Below are 20,292 nucleotides of genomic sequence, written 5' to 3' on the forward strand. Positions count from 1 at the left end.
CGACATAATTTCGTCCAATAATTTTGCTCGTGTTTACTGTACAAGTTTCCTCAGGATTTGTTTTACGCTTTTCCTCCAGATACTTTGCATTCTTCCTCTAGAAACTCCTTGGCCTTCCTTGAGCATTGGGATCATTTTTGGTAAAAACTGTAACGTTGTAGGAAGAAGAGATATAAATCTGAAATTTTCTAACTTTTTCTAACTGCTGAAAGCGAACATCTTTGTGCTAAAAGAAGCTTTCAGTGACATCGAGGAGAGGCGTCACAAAAAAAAGTAACGCATTATGCATTAAGGAGAAACATTTCAGAATCCAAAGATGGGCGTCACAATGGCCAACTTGTGCCCTTACTCACGTTTTCAAAGGCACAAAACTGAAGAACTAGTTGCCAAACAATTTTGATCTTCTTATTTTAAGCATTCCGCTTGTGCACAAAGCCAAAATAAAAAGTGCTCTACTATTGAATAATTTCTTCACAAGATTATTGCCTTTAAAGTTTTAGTGCAATCTTAGAAGATTGATTCCAGTGTTTGGATTTCGATCAGAATAAGCCGATCGAACCATATTCGGAGAGTGTAACAGTTCGCGAACCATTGCAGTTCGTGGCACATCGCATTCGGAGAGCCCTATGAATGTAAACACACTCTCTCGTTTGGTACGTGGCACGAGAGCTTTCGAGAACACCAACTCTCACATACTGCAATAGTATCGAGTCGTTCGGGTGATTTATGTTTTGCATAAAATTGGTAATAACTTTCATATTTATTGATAACACTGCGGAACACGCTTTTGTCTCCAGCACCAAAATACCGCTATTCACTTAAGTAAGGGTTGCTGAATCCATTGCCGTTTTCAGAAATATCACAGCACGTCTAGTTTTTGAGATATTGACTGTTGAAAATGCAAAAAAATGACTATTTCAGCCAACTTGCATGCAAGTTTGCTAGCTTGTAAGGTAATATATTGGCTTAATTTGCCACAGAACTCAAACTTTATGTGTATAACAATACTTATCATCAAAGTTTGTAATACTTTCAATGCGGAAAAGTTATTGTTTAATGATTTAGAGAATTTTTGTATTTTGTCATATAGAAGAAACGAAGAATTTTGTATGGAGACTGCAAGCATGTTGAAAAAATCGGTTTAATCGAAATTTAATCGCGCGATTTCAATCAAATTATGTCTGAACTGAATGTTCAAGTTCTATTTTGCATGTTTGGTGGATTAGATTACAAAAATTTTTGATAAATTGTACATTAAATTTCATGTAAACATGAATAAAACCAGTGTTTTATACAACTTTGGCGACCTGTAGCTAAAAATTGTGACGTGCTGGAACATTTCTGAGAACGGCACCAGATTCAGCAACCCCAAATCTACTAGTGACACATAATTTGATCCTTGAGACACGCAAAAATGTCATTTTTGTTACGCTGTGTAATGCAACCTTTAACAACCTAATTATAATCTATTGGATCATTGAACATCTCTTTGGTTGCAAACATAGCGCAGAAAATGGAAAATATTCGCCTCTGTTTCTTGATCAGAATGAGAGATGGTCAGCGAATGTTACAAGTGTTGACACACAGTGATCGGCGCCAAACAATGAGTGGTGTGTGTCTGTCTTGTTTATGTTCATGGCTCGTTATCTTCAACGAACGGCAAATGTCATGGGTATTGCATGAATGTAGGCGAATAAATGGGATGAAATTATTGCTCGTGTGTCAATGATCGTTAAATTTTCCAAAGCCTGATTGATTTCAAACTGTTTCACCTTAAAGGTCAAAAATGACATTTTAAAACGCACCAAAAAATCAATTTTTGGACCAATTTTCGTTCTCTAAGCTTTATATGAAAAATATGTAACACTAAAATGGAACACCTTTTGTAAGTATGGCCATTGTAGGCACAAGGCCACAAGGATACCTAGAACCTGTTTCAGAAGGATTGACACATTTGGGGCGATCCATTAATTACGTAAGACAAATTTCAGGGTTTTTCAACCCCCCCTCCCCCCATGGTAAGATTTTTTGTATGAAAATCAAAAATAAATTGTATGGCGCGTAAGAATTCTTAGACCACCCCTCCCCCCATAAACCCTTACGTAATTAATGGACAGCCCCTTTCATATTCATAAGTTCATACGCATGTATTGTACGACGGTTCAAATTTTATGGTTCATTCCGATTTACAAGAGCATCAATAGGACCAACAATAAGATTTGGCCTAGAGTTTCCAATCCCGGGATTTCCGTTTCCCGGGAAATGATTTTCTGTATCCCGGGATTCCAGTATTGCCCGGGAAACTCTATTTAAATACAGAATTGACCATCTATATTGAAATTAAAACCATCGTACAATTTACTTTTCATATCATACCAAACAATGTCCTCACTAGAAGATATGCGACGAGTTTGTGAGTTGAAATATTGGTGAAAATCATTCGAAAAAATGGAGCAAATTTGGATGCAATTCACTGACATTTTGTACGTGATTTTTGCATGGCTTATTTCACAGCTTTTTTTTCTGTTTCTGTTCGGTATGAACCACTGCGACCAGTTTTCTTTGATCTTTTGTGGTATACCCGTGTCCTTTGTTTAGTGCATGTCGTTCTACTCCATTACTATTGAGAAATAATGAAGTAGTCGTTTTTTATACAAATATCATTCTTTACCATTTTGCAAAGAGCCTCTTTAGAAAAAGATACCGCTATTTATACCTTTTGGAGAAAACAGTTTGTCAACATTAAACACTAAATTTCACAGCTTAGGGGAACGTGGGGCAAGATGAGCACCCCTTGTTTGTGTCGTTCTTACCGAAGTTTATCAAGAAAATATTTGAGGTTCTGATGAATATCATTAAAATGATCTGACGACCATATAATTCAACCCAAAAATTTACAACACAACGTAAATATTGTAAAAATACATAGTAGTTCAAAAATTTACCCATTTCATATAAGATTTGATCATTTAAAAGTAACATTTTTTGTTGCGTAAACAAATTCATTCATATGTTTTTGGCCGTATAGTTATAGAGCAATCTTCTGTAGATAATCTGGAGCAAAACTTTTATCAAATTACACAAATTTTTCAATTGTTTTGATTATATTAAAAAGTTTGCACCCTTGGGGCAAGATGAGCACCATGCTCAAAATTAAGTAAAAATGTGAAATTATGAAACACATTTAGCTGTGGGCTTGACTTATGGTATCCGCTTTGTACAAAACTTTTTTTTTTTTAATATATTGACAAACAACACATTTGATAGTTTTTTAAGTAAAAGATTAGCAATTTATTAAAAATTATTTATTTTTTGATAAAAGCTTAAAAAATTAAGCTAGTTGAAAATAAATAGCATCCGAAATTAAAAATAATATCTTCGGATATTACAAGCATTGAAAAATAGTAGGTTTCTCTAGTAAATTTTATAAATTTTATCTTTTTATGGGGGTGCCCATTTTGCCCCGGACTATTTTTGACCGATGATAAAAAAGCTATTTTTAACGTGTTATTTGGAAAACTATTTATAACTTTTTGATACTTTTAATGGTTGGAGGTCAAAGTAATAATGTAAAAGATAAGGATGGTTACCAATTTTACCAAAATAATAACGTTCAAGTAGGATTTAATCGCGCTTATCCTTAGGGTGCTCATCTTGCCCCGCCTGACCCTACTGTTTGGCAATTCAACGTTTGCCGGGACAACTAGTTTGCAGAACAAAACGAAACAAATTTCGAGGAATCTATTTCATGATTTGAGTAGGATTATAAAGTTTTATAGGTTTCTATTTGGTTGGTTTTTATTCTAGTGAAAAGCTTCATTAAATGCTGCCAAATATTATTTTAACTTCATACGATTTGGTTCCACATATAGTTTTTCTTATATTTATAAACTTTTTTGTTATAAAGCCTAGCAAACAACAAAGTCAATTTTTGTTTTTGAAGAACATAAATAAATTACTCACAAAAAAAGCGGAACGTTGTACAAATGCAATGGGATAAAATATTATATACATAAAATACGAATTATTTAAAAAATTTCCCAGGATCCCGGGAATTCCCGGGAAATGACAAAATTGGAAAATTGGAAACTCTAATTTGCCCAGATTTGGTCGGAGTATTCCAGAACCGGTTCCGGTAGGGTGTGATGCGGACATTTTTAGACCATCATATCTTCTTCTTCTGTTCTTATGACCCACTGTGACCATTATTTAGATTTAATGTGACATTATCCGTATCTTTAGTGTATAGCGCATGTCGCATTACTTTACTTCCATTGATAGGTAATGAAATATCTATTTCAGTACAGTTCATGTTTTCATGCCTCAGACATTGCTAAAAATCGAATATGATGAAAAGGTTCCGTTTTATACATCCTTCAGAGACTTACATCTTAGCAAAAGCTTGCCCCTTAATCTAACAAAATAGATGTTTTTGGAGAATTCAAATCAGTCAACGACCATGAATCGGAACTCTAGTCCTTTTTTCCCTTTTAGTTTAGTCCCAGAAAAATACTACAAAAAGGGACTTTGTACTAGCAGCAAAGTCGAATCGAGCTAGAATATTTGTTAAGTAATCAGAATTCATGTGAGTCCACGTGAATTACCAGTACTAACAGTTCTTGTTGAGTTAAAACTCATGATTGTTGTCCTGGATACAAGTGTACTCTCAGGACTGGCAAACTCCGAGTCTTTAACCAACTGGTTGTCTATGTTCGAATTTTATCGTGAATTTGTAGAGCAAAATTCAGGAAAATAAAATTTAAGAGGAATTCTTGATAAGAAAACATGGCATAAGCCTTTTAAGTTTAAGTTGAAGCAAAAGTTTAACTGTTTGCTAAAGTCCAAGAATTTTTAGTCAGGACGCAATTATTATATAAATATGAATGCTGAAAGCAATTTTCGGGAAATTCAAACATAAGTTAACCTTCCGTGGCGAAAATTTTTCCATTGGTTAGGTAAGGGTGAAAGAACGCCAAATTTACGGAATGATTTCGGGAAAGATCTTTGATTGAAATCTTATTTTAAGTGGAATCTTTAAAAAATTCAAACAATATAATAACTTTCGTAGTAAATTAGTATATTTTTGATTTTTTTTATCATCGGACGGAGGAGTAGGGTAACGGCATCATCCTGCCCCCTCTGGCTACACCCATGCGACAGCTCATGATTTTTCATCCAGATTTAAATTGACACGATATCAAATAATATATAAAATTCTTCTTCTTGTTTCTGACGTTACGTCCCAACCGGGATAGGGCCTGCTTCTCATCTTAGTGTTTCTATGAGAACTTCTACAGCTATTTGATGAATGCTTTCGACTGTGATGACTAATTTCTTTCTGAAGTTTTATCGGCTCTATCAGTCTTGGGGCAGCCAAAACGACTTTTGCTTCTACTTCTCCGACGTTTCGGTGTTTATTGAGTCTTCTTCAAGGCAGCTCTAAGCGCTTAAAGAAGACGAAATATACGCCGAAACGTCGGAGAAGTGAGAGTCGGATAACCAAAAATGATCCTCGAGCGGTGGGATTCGAACTCGTGCCCACAGCATGATCTTGCTGAAAACTGTGCGTTTATTCTCAGGTAGTCCTCTCGAAATTCCTCTAGGAATTATTTCTGAGATTTCCATTAGAGATCGCTCCAGGAATTCTCCCGGAGATTACACCAGAAATCTAGGGATCGTACTTCATGAATTCCTTTAGGGATTCCTCAAAAGATTCCTACAACAATTATCTCATGGATACCTTCAATGTTTTCTGTAGGTAATCCTTCAGGGATCCCGATTCTTTTTTTTTTAGAAGTTCGTTCTGGGCTTCCAAATTCTCCGGAGATTCCTCAAGAATTCTCCTAGAAAATCCTATAGAGATTCATCCATTAATTCGTCCCGGGATTTCATAAAAAAAAATAAGAATACTTCCAGGGTTTTCTCCGCGATTTTTTAGAAATTCCTACGGGAACTCCTTTCCTGAAGATGTTTATTTGTGAAAATTCTAGATATGTTCCAGTAGGGATTGCTAGTGCAATACTTGGAGAACCTATGGAAAAAAAATCAGAAAAATCTATATAATAGTATACCATAGGAATCCCCAGTTAAAGTCCTGGAAGAATTCCTTGAGAAGTTCTTGCATGGGCCTATGGAGGGATTTTCCAGGAGAACTCCTGAAGAAATCCCTGGAGCATCCATTTTTTTCGGCAGTCTTTATTTTGACCGGATTTTTTTATAATAAAGACTGCGTAGACGAAAAGCATGTTTTATTAAAATATAAAGTCGCTTCTCTACTACCTCTTTCCTGGGACAATTTCTAGTAGAAATCATGTAGAGATTATTCTGGGACAATCTTTGGTGAAATTCCTGATGAAAACCTAGAAAAATCTCAGCAGGAATCCTTGTAGAGATTTTCATCGAGAGATCCCTGAATGAAGTCTCTGGATAAACTCCTGTAGGATATGTAAGTTAATTCTTTGGAAGTAGCCCAGGAAGACTCACTGTAGAGTTTGTGCTGGTGGAATCCATAGAGAAATCCTTGGAAAACACCTGGAGATATTTTTCTAGAGACATCCCTGGAATAAACCTTGTAGGAATCCATGGAGAAATTCCTGGGGAAATCTCTGGAGTAATCAATGAAGAGATTTCCCAGGTAGATATTTTACTGGAGGATTTTTTGTGAGGATTGTCTTAATGTAATCCTTGGAGAATTTGGCGAATTTCACGCAGGAATTCATGGAACAATCTCAGGAGAAATTTCAAGAGAAATATTTTGAGGAATCCTCTGAGAACGAATCCCAGATTAAATTCCTGGCGAATCTGGAGAAATCATTGAAGTGAGTCATGTAGTGGTTTTCCTGGTGGTAACTCTGGGAGAGTTCCTGTAGGAAATTTTTAAGGAATCCCATGAAGAATTCGTGTGTTGTAAAACACCTGGAGGAATCTCTAGAGAGATTCCTGAAAACCTTGAAGAAAGCAAATAATAAACTCTGTACTAGATATTATTGGTTAAATCTTGCAATATGCGAGATGTTTCAGATAAACTTTATTTTTTATACTTCCTCAAGGAATAAAAAATTGAAATACTAAATTTGAGGAATTTCGGTTAAATTCTTGGATTACTTTTCGAAGGTAATATTAACAATTTTTGAAACACAAAAAAAAACTTTTTGAGAAATCCTTAAGCGAACCTCAGTGAGATTTCCTGAACTAAAACCTCACAGAAATGTCTAGAGAAAACCCTGGTATGTCATTCAATATAATAGCAGCAGTAATTCCTAGAATTTTCCGAGAAGAAAAGCTTAGAAAAAAATAGAGAATAAACCGAATCCAAATATCTGAGATACGTTGCAAACTTTCTTGAAAAAAAAAGGGTTACTAGAGAAATTACTTTAAGATTGCATTGAACTTTTTGAGGCAAATTACTGATAGGTTGTCTAAAGTATTCCTGCGTAGAATCGCTCGGTAGAGTTTTTGAAAAAATAAAGAATGAAAAATGCGATAATCTCAGAAGCTTATGATAGAGTTACCCGTAATGATCTGAAAAAACAAAATCAGTATGGCGTAAGAGCACCAGAAAAACAATTAATAGAATAATCTACAATACACTTGATTATTCTCAGGCTGCATTTTAAAAAAATTCAAGTGAAAATTTTAAGAAAGGAGACTTTTGGAGGGATCCTTAAAGGAATTTTTATGGCAGAATTTTGAAATAGTTAGGGGCCGTCCATAATGACGTAGCATTTTTTCACTGATTTTTTACACCCCCCTCCCCCCTCGTAGCATTTCGTCACAAATGCTGGTACTCCCCCTGGAAAATACGTAGCATGTCGAGCACCCCCCCCCCCCCCCCCTATTTTTTTTTTATTTGTTTTCCTTAATGCCTGGGTTGAAACAAAAAATTGGAATTGAGAAGTTCCATACAAAGTTTGATATTGATTACTGACTGAAATGAAGGATTATCTATTCTAATAGTTTGATATACAGTAGCGCTAAAAAGTTATTTGTAAAAATTTTAAATAAACATTTTCCTTGGTTTTGGTTTCCAGTTTCTTATAGACTATATTACTATTGCTGTTTCTTACCATAAAAAACAAGTTTACTATAAAAATGTGAAATTTTTTTCTATTGTATTGATTGAAGCTTGTTACTGTCGAGCTAGGGTCCAATATATTTTATAATATATTGAACAAAAATTTCGTTATATTAGAAGATTGTTTTTTTTTTAATTATTCGTTGTTAGGAAATAGATTTCAATGAAGATGATCAAGAAAATATATTAATTAGAAATGAATCATCGTTAATATTATCTAATTTCAAAATCATTTTAGCAAACAGTGGTCAGATACATAAAAGATTAAACTTGAAATATTTGGAATGTTTAAAAAAATTTTAGCGATTATTATACAAATACAATAATCTCTATTTATATTTCAGTTGATTTTCCTTATCGTTTCCATACTGAATTGATCTTACAAATTACCGAGTTATTAACAAAATTTAATGATAGGGCAATTTTATTAACACTCGAATCTATTATCCTCATTAATATTCAGGCTATTCCATCAAGAGCATTGATATATCAAAACAAATGATTCCTGCAACATTGAAGGCATAATTCACGGAATAAATCTCTTGCTTTAAATGTAATATTTGCCAAGAAGAGCATATTTTATTTTCTTGAAGAAATAAAGCCCCAACAGAAAATATGGATAAAACTAAAACGGCTGACTTTATGTCATGTTAACAAATGGCAAAAAAAATGTACTCCAAGTAGTTAGAGCATTGATTTTTAATCAATTCATTAAACTTATTTCGTTTATTTATAAATTTATTAATTTGGACACGAAATATAATATAATATTGACATAAGTATTTAAAGCTTCAAAACATCTGTTTGATTGCATTTATCAAGAAAATCTGAAGTTTCATAGATATTTTTTCAATCTTGTCATATGAATGTTTTGAAGCTTAATCATAATGTTATAACCAAGTTTATAAGTAAAAAAAAAAGAAGTGTCATAAAAAATAATTGTATGCAATTTTTCTCAGCGCCTTTTTTTTACGGACTTGATTCAAAATGCTACGTCCACTAGCTAGGACCCCTCCCTCCCCCTCGTCACACTTCGTCACAAAATCGTGAAGACCCCCTCCCCCCTAAAAAGCTACGTCATTTATGGACGACCCCTTATGAGGAGCAATTCTTAAAGGATTTTTTTTAAGGAATTACTAGAAAATGTCTAAGGAGACACACAGGCAAAATTTTATAAACAATTTATGAAAACCAATTATTGAAGTAATTCCGGACCGAATTTAGATAAAATGCATGAAGAAGCTTCTTCAAAAATATGTAGAAGAATTCCCGAAGGTGTCATTTAAGACGAATACTGGGAGAAGTCCGTTTAGAGCTCCGAATAAGTTCTTTGCTAGAACTCCAAACCAATTCATGAAGCCATATTTTTGTGTTTTGAAGAAACTTTGGATGAGTACACGAATTCGAGTTGAGAAAAATTCGTTGCGAAATTATCGCACAGGCTTCAGAGAAATTTACAGAAGGATGTATAGATAAACTTCTAGAAAAAATCTGGCATTCCTAAAAATAATCTGGAGGTTAACTGCCTGGCTTAGGATTCGCTGGAGAAGTTCCATATTCTACTAGGAACAATTTTTGGAATTGACCCTGGAGTAATTATTGAACCTAGATGAGTAAGATGAAGAAAGAACCCCAGGTGGAATTCATGTAGAATATGCGCAGCTATCCTTGACGAATTGTTCGTCGAATTCCCAGATGAATATAATGTGATATCTTGGAATAAAACTTTAGATCTTTATATTCCATTTTGATCAATCGTCGCAAGCTGCGTTCGAATAATTTCTTGGTGAGATCTTTAGTAGAAGTCTGTTTATTTTATGGAATTCAAAAGTTCTTTAATAAATCGATCGTTCAATTCAACTAGAGTTTGTATTGTTTGTAAGTCGAGTCCAGTACACGACTCTGAAGACGGCCTTACAGTTGAAGTCGAAATACGCGTATCTGTTAAAGGATACAAACTCTAGTGTCATCAAATCGTATAGCACTAAATTCAGATTTCATTTATTTATTAATGATGTAGACAATCGTTAAAAATAAGCCCTGCTTTTGAATTCGTATGGAATTGTTTTCTATTGAAAACGTGAGAGCAACGCTAAAATCTGCGAAGATATTTACCAGAGGTCTGATTTCAAGCTAAAATTTAGGAATGATTCATAAAGTTTATTACGGGGCAAATATTCATAAAAAAATGAATGCTGAAGACAATTTCGAAACCATTCATACAAACAATTACCAGTTGGTTTTTAATATTATAATTCCTACGATCTTGGGAGACATATGATTGACTTTACGTCAACAGACTGAAATAAATTTACTGGAGTATGTGAAGATCTATGGAACAGTTACCCTTTATCGAACAGTCTACCATTTTTACCCTTGTTATCGATTTTTCCTTCACTCCACAGGAACCCGTCCCATAAACGCTTAACATGTCTTCGGTTTACAAGTTGTTCTATCAAATTTACGACATAAATTTGATTCCATGTTCTACTTTCACTTCTCTTACCCACTCCTCCGCCACCGATGGCAGACATTACTACTTACAACGATTGGATACCGTAACACCGTTCCCTCACGATTGAACACAACGGATTGAAGGATGTCCTGGCAAGCATGCCAGACTTTCCGACAGGAGTCACGGCACCGGAATGTTCAATCATTTCCGATAAGATATTTAATGGCTTCCTCGACAGAAATTTCCCATCATCGCGATGGCACTTTCTTCGAAAAAATTTGATTCACATTCGCGTGTCGTGATAACACCCGCTCTTACCAGACTGCCGAAATTGTTTCTCCACCCTGACTCAATTTGCGATTTTTGTATGACGATGACTTTCAGCTACCACACAAGGCCAAGTGGCGAACATGCACGTGTCTAACGGAACAGATAGTTTCAACTTGCTGGCTTTTTGGTTTGCTGACCTCAGGCCATTATGTTGGCTATTGGATGTGGGTTACTCGTTCATGTGTGTCTCTCAGAGAGAAAAGTACACCAGACTTTAAAGTGTATGTCCCTATGGGAGCTATTATTCTAGCTTATTGGCCAAACGTACGTATTTACTAGGGTGTTTCAAAACTTCACTTTGCCGATAGCTTAATTGGAGGTTCAATCCCAAAGCTCTTTTTAAATCTCAATTTTAGAACACCCTAATATACTCATAGTCCCGTACACTGCACGAGCTGGTTTGCTGCACGCAGAGCTCTTCCAGAAACAATATAAATTTATCGCCATCCCATTCATCCGGGAGAGCTCATAAACCATGTGTTTCCAATGGAGTTTTTGAGTGGACAGTTCATTTGGCTTCCACATTCCAACCGAGGTCGGGGGAGTCGAGGATAATCCAGTTTAGCTCCAATGGCGATAGATACACGCTCAACAACTTTGGACACATGTCCGGACCGACCGCATGACAACGCTTTCGACGTGGCTGTAAAATGAGTGAAGCATTGGCCGGAAATTTATTTTCCACCGTGTTATAGTTTCTAGCAAGTTTGTCAATCCATCTACGGTGGTGACCCAGTGTAGGTTGCCATGCAGATAGATTCAATGCTGGTGAAAAGTTGTCCGATGAATTTGGGTTCTTGTTTTTTGTCGCAGTCATGTCGTAAATGTATGACGAACTAACCTCGGAGTTAGTGTTTGATAAATGTAAATGCAAAATATTGAGGTGAAACGTCCAACTGCAGTATTCCATTACCTTCTTCTTCTTGGTATTACGTCCTCCCGGGACAGATCTTGCTTAGTGCTCTTATGAGCACTTCCACAGATATTAACTGAGAGCTTGCTTTGCCAAAGTTGCCATTTTTGCATGCGTGTATCGTGTGGCAAGTACAATGATACTCTATTCCCAGGGAAATCAAGGAAATCACCAATACGAATAGATCCTAGACCGACCGGGAGTGGATTCCCAAACACCTTCAGCATGGCTATGCTTTGTAGCCACGAACTCAAATTACTCGACTAAGAAAGGCCGCTGTATTCCATTGTTTTTGTATGAACAAAAGTTACTGACTTTACTGTTTTAATAAAGTAAAAGTATTCATTTTCAACCAATGACACATTATCGGCCGATTTATGCGATTTTGGCCTACTTTCATACAAAAACTATACGAACATCTCTAGTAAAATCACGAAAGTTGCTTAAAAATCAAACTGAAAAAACCCGGTTTGTCGTTCAAAAGTAACTAAAACAAAAACAAATATTTAAAAAGTTTGGAGCCCCGATATTTTTTTTAAAAAGGCATATGAAAATATTGGCAACATGGCACTGACAAATTGCACCATGTTCACAACCTAGGCAGACACCTTCGCACCATGGCCTGCAATTCGTAATAAACAAATCTGTGCACGATAAACCAAAACCGATCAAAGTTATGGTAAAAAGTGAGCTGTCATTATGTAATCTGTCTCTCAACAAACGACTTTTTACCGATTTAGTGGTGCTAAAAATCTGAAAAATATTTCTGCTCAGAAAACGTTAAGCTGTCATGTGGAACTTGACAACTTCGGGAAAAATCAATAATCCAATTCTTGGAACCATCATCTCGCTCCATCATCCCCTATGAGTCTCAAACAAAATAAACGAGTAAGAAAGGTTCATTGAGGTTTTTTAAAGGCTCTGAGCACGTGATCCCTGTGATACTGTAGTTCTGGCGGGAGTGGTGATATATGTAAATTAGATAGAAAGGAGAAATCTTGATAATTACATCCATGTATAATGAACAATCTAGCAATTCGAGTAATCATGTGCTTCCCAGAGGACATCATTTGTATTTTTAGAGACTTCACAATGTACTTCAACGAAACTGATGGCCTCTTTTAACCGACCACTGAAAAAGATTACTGTTGTTGTATTGAATTTTTGCCACGTAATAGGAATAGATTTGACTTTTTTCAAAACAAAAGTGCATGGAGAATAGTTTTCCTATGATATGATCATAAACCTGCTGGTTATACTTTCGCAAAAAGATTGTGAAATAAATAATAAACAAATATTGTATGATGGAGCTTTGAGAAACACTATTTCAGGAAGTTGGAGCCCTGATAATTAATTTTCTTCTTCTTGGCATTACGTCCACACTGGGACAGAGCCTGCTTCTAAGCTTAGTGTTCAATGAGCATTTCCACAAATATTAGCTGAGAGCTTTCGTATTCCTATATCGTGTGGCAGGTACCATGATACTCTATGTCCAGTAGGCCTTCCCTTATTTTTTCGAAAATGCGAAAGTTCTAAGTTCGTCATTGTAAAGTGCTCGTTTTGGTAAGAAAAAAAAAACAGGTAAAAATTTGAAGTCCATGTGGGGGACACACAGTGGCAGGCTTTCATACAAAGGTCGGACAAAACCATAAATACGTCCCAAATTGCTTGATAAATGGTTATCTATAACTATCTTGGTTTCCTGATACCATCCCGTTGGAAAAAAAAAACTGTCAAATTGAAAATTCGATTTTCTAGTGAAGTTTGTCCAAAACAAGTTTTTTCGTCCAATACAATTAGAAGGCTGTAATGCAGCAATTTGTGTATAATACACATTATACAGATTTGGCTGATGAAACAGATAAATTATAATTAAATATAAAAATTGAATTTTCAGAGAGGGGCAAAAAAAAACTATTGCTCGATAGAGAGTGACTTATTTTCACGGAGCGCTTCACATTAAACGGAGAAAGTTTTAAAAATTTATCAAAATTTTGAAGAAAGATTGCGAAAAACATTTTTTGCTACAAATACCAACTTGATATGTTAAAAATTTATGTTATTATAGTCAAATCTAAGGCTCAAGACTACGCCTTCAAATGAACCATGTTGAGCTTAAATCGGTTATGATTTCGTTGAGATACAGCTGTTTGAAGTTTGCTAGGTAAACCATAGTTGAAGAATTTTTAGCAGTCCAATTTGGCTGACTTTCCCGCACTTACGATGCTGCCAAAAGAAAAACAAACAGATCAATCTCAAATTTGGGAAATCGTCTCCAAATGGCATAGAAGCCTATAGAAAATATTACCAAGTGATTTTGAGAACATGAATTTTTGAGGTTTTGTCCGGCCATGCGTGGGACTGTGGGACGGTCATCTACGTATTAGGCGTAAATGACCCCGTGCGCAAAATCGAGCTCGCTGCTCTAGTGCATGCAGCATGAGTACGAAAGCCACCAGTAACCAGGCTTCTTCCCTGCTCTTGACTTATCCTCTTTCTCCCCTTTTAATGATCAACTACAAAAGAGAAGCGATTTTACCCACACACAAACTGAGCGTACTTGATCTGCGGAATGAAGAGTTTACAAGTTTGTCTTTGCTTATTTTCATTCCCACTGTGGTGAAGAGTTTGTTTTGAAAACCTCAGCGCTTAAAAGAGGAAGAGTTTATTTTTTCCCTTTCTCAGTTAGGGGGAGAGCATTTTTTCCCATTTCTCAGTTCGGGGAAGAGAACTTTCAGACAGCTCTTCGTTGTCTCTTTGTAGCTCTTTGCCCAAAAGGGCAAAGAGGAAAGCAAAATCATGCTCTTGCGTTGACGGAGAAACCAACCTCAGTTCATCCCAAAAGCAATGATGATGTGTTTGCAGAGCATCACAGTAAGCTAGAGCTGTCAATAATGGAAGATGTGCGTTTGGATAGAGCCAACGTTTCTCTCCACTCTCTCAGCCACGGATTATTCAACCAACATCGAATGCTGACTCATAATTGTTGTGAGCGTACGAGGTCGCTCCATCTATCAGATCAAGATGAGCAAAATAAAGCCTGCCAGTAACAAATTGTCCTGCGCGAATTTTATGTCAGCGTGCAGTGTTATGAAGATCTCTACAGTATAAAATATTATTTTACTTAGGGCCGATTTCTTCACCACCGCTTATGCCTCAAACCTAGTTTAACGATATGGGTAAGTATGGTTTACGGCTTAAGCCATGGTGAAGAAATCAGCCCCTTAAAATTCTATGCTGATTATCAATTTGTTACTAGTGGCTTTTCCTACTCATATTGCGTACACTAGAGTAGCGATCTTTATTAAGCACACGGGGGTCATCTACACCTAATACCTTTAGAGTCGTTGGGGGACCACTTAGCGCCAACGTACGGACTTCAAATTTTTACCTGATTTTTTTCTTACCAAAACGAGCAATTTACAAATAAGACGCACTTATAGCTTTTCGCATTTTCGAAAAATAAGGGACAGCGTAAAGCCCAGGAAAGTCAAGGAAATTTCCGTTACAAAAAGATCCTGGACCGACTGGGAATCGAACCCAGAAACCTTCAGCATGGCTTTGATTTGTAGCTTCGGACTCTAACCACACGGCTAAGGGAGGCCCATTCAAAAAAAATAAAAATGTATCCGAAGTTTCCGGTTTTACAGATAACTTTGAATATTTACTTACTTATTTGGCTTTACTTTAATTATCTTGATAAAGTCTCGCCAACAATATTTCACCAATTCACTCGGTTCATGGCCGCTTCTCTCGACTGTGACCCACGCTCTCCAGGTCCTGGTGCACCTGGTCAATCCACCTAGCTCGCTGCGCCCCACGCCTTCTTGTTCCGACCGGATTCGTAGCGAACACCATTTTTACAGGGTTGTTGTCCAGCATTCTTGCAACATGACCTGCCCAGCGTATCCTTCCAGCTTTAGCTACCTTCACGATACTGGGTTCGCCGAAGAGTTGAGCGAGCTCGTGGTTCATCCTTCACCGCCACACGCCGTTCCCCTGCACGCCGCCGAAGATCGTCCTTAGCACTCGGCGTTCGAAAACCCCAAGAGCTTGCAAGTCCTCTAGTCCTCGAGCATAGTCCACGTCTCATGCCCATAGAGGACTACCGGTCTTATGAGCGTTTTGTACATCATGCATTTCGTGCGGGGGTGAAAATCTGACCAACTTTGAATTATTCTAACAATGAATGTAGGAAAATTGAAGTTTTTTGTAATTTCACAATCAAATTTTCATGCCACACACCGTCGAGTGCTTTTTCTTTGTCTAAAAGAGCAAAACCAGCAAAATAGGCTTCAAATTTGTAACACTTAAAAGATGATGAGTGGTTAAATGTCTATGTCAGAATACAAATTGTTCATTATCATTCCGTTCAAAATTACCTCTTAAAAAAGTTTACTGATTTTTTTTTACTTGCTCGCTAGTTCACAGGCTCAAGCGCCATCTGGCTTAAAGGAGCCGAATTAACAATTCTGTTCAATTCTTAATATCAAAAGTTAGCTTTGGGGAATCGTAAAGCTCGCGGTTTGGTCGAGGTTAGGGAAAACAAATGTTGTAGATAAGGATGGGGTTACAGATCTTTCCTTTGACATTCAACAGCATAGTTTTCTGCCGGTTTTACTGCTTATCAACGTAGAGCAGACATAACAACAACCTGTAACAACACAAAAAAACGGATTTCGAGAGGAAACAACGCGGGGGAAGGGATTAAACTGCAACTTCAATTCTCTTCAAGAACTCGAAAACGAGTCTCATATAATTGAGATCCCGCTTACCTACCTACATCTCTAATGTCTTCCTTTTCTGGTTTTCCTTGGGCCCTTAAGATAGCAGGTAGCACAAATTAGATCTGGCAATATCGTGTTCGCTGCATTCCCATAATATATGGTTGATATCTTGGAAGCCTGCACCACAGCTGCAATGATTTCTGCCTGTAAGCCCTATTCTGTAAAAGTGCGAGCCCAGTGAGTAGTGATTGGACATGAGTCAACACATTACCTTAATAAAGTCTCGACTTAAGTTCAACCCTTTGAACCACGGTTTCTTCATTACCTGTGGAATATTTTAATGTTACTACCTTTCCAAGTCTCCACCTAAGACAAGACGTGTCAGGGCAAAGTACAAAAAACGAAACCAATTGCCTGTCAAAAAAGACCACTTCTCATTGGTCGTATTGGCAAAAGCCTACTTTCACATCGTTGAGTTGGATTGCAACAAGGCACTTTGTTGCAAGCTCGGCCGTGTTGCTAGTGCATAAGTTAGAGTTTTTATCAAAAGTTTGAAAATTTACATGAACTCTTTTTGTTTCAAATCTATTTTTATTCGATGTTAAACTTTCCGCTTGTGCTCCTGTAATGCTATAAAATGTAAATATAAAATACCTAATTGAGAGCAATATAATAGATATCGTATCCATTTTCTCTAAACTATCGCCGGCTTTATATTCTTCTTCTTTCTGGCGTTAAGTCCCAACTGAGACAAAGCCTGCTTCTCAGATTATTGTACTTATGAGCACTTCCACAGTTATTAACTGAGAGCTTTCTTTGCCGATTGACCATTTTTGCACGTGTATATCGTGTGGCAGGTACGAAGATACTCTATGCCCTGGGAATCGAGAAAATTTCCTTTACGAAAAGATCCTCGACCAGCGGGATTCGAATCCACGACCCTCAGCATGGTCATGCTGAATAGCTGCGCGTTTACCGCTACGGCTATCTGGGCCCCTCACCGGCTTTATATATTAACCTAATTTAGAAAAAAGCTAGCATTTTTTATTGTACTGAATGAATGAAGCATGTAAGAAGCAACCGAATTATGAGCCTTGATATTTGAATTTGTTCACAAGATTTACTATAAAAGGAAACCAGTGCTACGGTTTTTCTAGACACCAACACGTTAATGCTTCCAGTGGACGGATTTGTCCTTTGAAGGAAGCACCACACTAGACAACGGACTAGCATGCAACGCCCAGTGGCACAGTCGGAAAACATTCCTCACGAAAAGTTTACCGGACTGAAGCGGGAATCGAACCCTCACTCCTTGACACGATGCGGCTAAATGCCTGACGACACTAACCGCACGGCCACGAAGGTTTTGGTATAGTCAAAGTTATCTACTGTAAAACAATGGGGCAGTCATAGTTGAGCTGTCACGTCCTATCCTAGGTCTCCACAAACGTATTTTGACAGCTACTAAAGGTACGCTGCATTATTGTTTATCTTACACGAAAATACTCACACAGATAAATAGTTATGAAAATTCGTCAGATTTGTACTGAAATCTGAATATAAATTCAATTTATAAAATTGGCTTGATTAGGGGTATCAAGTTTTTTACATACCATGATTCTACGTTAAAAATTGAGTCAGGATCGAAAGTTTCATAGTTTTCCGTGCCCTGTCAGTATAGAAATCGCTTTTGAATCATTGCTCGTCTAATGTTAGTAAGGGACGAGCTGTCATTATGTAAATTGAAATGTCATTGAGTCTACAGATTTAAATCTTCATTAAGATTAATCAATCAACAGAGGAGAAAGTCCGAAAACAATCGAAATAATGGTTAACCTACTACCGCATCGAAAAGGAACCAATCGGTGGGAAATAGTAGCATTAAAAAGTACTGTTTTTGTAGCACTGAAATAGTAGTTTTACACAACAAGTTGCAGAATGATGATTTTTACAGCACGAGTTGTACATTTATCGAACGAGGCTTGCCGAGTTGAATAACTACGACGAGTGCTGTAAAAATCGAATTCTGCAAAGAGTTGCGTTTTTTGCAATTTCGCAGAAGATCACTTGAGGGTATCAGAAATTATATCGAAATGCATTAACCATTATTTGACAATTTCTGAAAAATTATTGTGGAATAATTCATTACGCAATTCAGTACAGTTGCGTAACGAAAACGCGTTGCGTAATGAATCATTACAGCACTTGTTTCAGTTGCGTAATGACAATTAACATACTGCATAATTCAGTGCAGGAAAGTAGACCGTTTCATGACAGATTGGCGTTATGGAAAACAGCCTATTACGATGAGAAATTGCAAAAAAAAAAACTGTTTTATTGCTTTAGCTAGTTTTAAAAACTTCCGACAGCAGAAAGAATTTGTGTATGCACAGCACGAGGGTACAGTGTGAGTTGTGTTTGATCCTTCGACCTTGACGCTTGTTCCCGCGGGGGCCGGCAATGAGGGCAGGATCAAACATGTCGCGCGTCGGTCGAGTGTAAGTGACCTTCGACCTTGACGCTTGTTCCTGCAGGGGCCGGCGATAAGGGCAGGATCAAACATGTCGCGCATTAATAATTAAAACAAGTATTTATCGGGCAACGGACTCATGTTCCGTAACCGGTCGTTTGAGAACGTCGCGACCCATTGGAAGTCCACACAATAGAAACCTCAGCCAGCGCAGTTGCTGGATAGTGTAGTGTGATATTCGCTACCTAAAACAATGCGCTCTCGGGCTAGGCATTGGATATATATAGAAAGCGTTGTGTTTGGATGGGCATCTAATTCTTCCGAAAGAGGTGCACTTTGCGAAAAAGGACCACGTGATTATTGAGCTGAAATCGAATTCAGGTTAACTTCTGCGTTCATGAGTCCTCTCATGGCGTAGTGGTAACGCGCCCCAACTAGAGATCGGGGAGTCGTGAGTTCGATTCTCACTGAGAAGAACTTGTGTGAACTGAGTGTAACTTTTTTCGCAAATCTTCACATCAATTTGTCCATCTAATCCAATTGCAAATTATTTGTAATGTTTAGCTTTTCGGTAGTTGTTATTTATCATGGTCTAATCACTTATCAAAGTGAATCCTGTGACCCAACGATCCTCCCCATTAACAAACATCCCTCCCAGTAACCTTTGTGGAGATGCAGAGGCAAACACGGTCTCCAAAAAGCAAAGGTTACACACTAACATTCCTTCCCCAATCCCACCTGACTGCAAGGACGTGGCCGGCGCCGTTATTGATCATGTATAAACAGAGGCACTGAATTATGCACACTGAAGGCCAATCCCAGCCGATCTTCTAGTTGATTCTTTGTGCATTTTCACTGACTTCGGTCAATCACGGAATAGCAGCCATTGATATGTGTAGTCAGTCTAAGCTAAGCTAAGCTAAGCACAGCACGAGGGTACAGTGTGCACTGAACAGTAAACATTAATTTGTCAAGCTCAATTTCCGTTCTTCTGGGCTTCAATATTGTCCTTCCTTGAACATCGATACAAAGCAAGACACTGCTGGATACAGCTCAACTATTACCCAATTGAATTTATTCGATTGTTTCAGCACTCAATCATCAGGCACTATGTCGCCTTCAATAGCGAAACCCCCGTAGTAGATAGTATGAACGAGAAGCAAAAACAGACAGAGTCCGTAATTGTTTTTTCCACTTTTCCGGTTTCCTGTTTGCGAGCGAATCAATCTTCGCCGGTACCGTTCCGAGAATGTATTTTCCATGGCCAAACATGTGCCTATCTCTGGTTTGCTATCCAGTCTTCAATGGCTGAGATGCCTTTCG

At 37.3% G+C, this 20,292-nt stretch overlaps 1 protein-coding gene across 3 annotated transcripts in view; it reads left to right on the plus strand.

The window, feature by feature from the left end:
• The window catches only part of LOC5571858 (adenylate cyclase type 3), a 210,622-nt gene that overhangs the window by 148,715 nt on the left and 41,615 nt on the right, over positions 1–20,292 (plus strand). The window lies entirely within an intron of this gene.

The sequence above is a fragment of the Aedes aegypti genome, chromosome 2 (assembly GCF_002204515.2).
Source record: "Aedes aegypti strain LVP_AGWG chromosome 2, AaegL5.0 Primary Assembly, whole genome shotgun sequence".
NCBI lineage: Eukaryota > Metazoa > Arthropoda > Insecta > Diptera > Culicidae > Aedes > Aedes aegypti.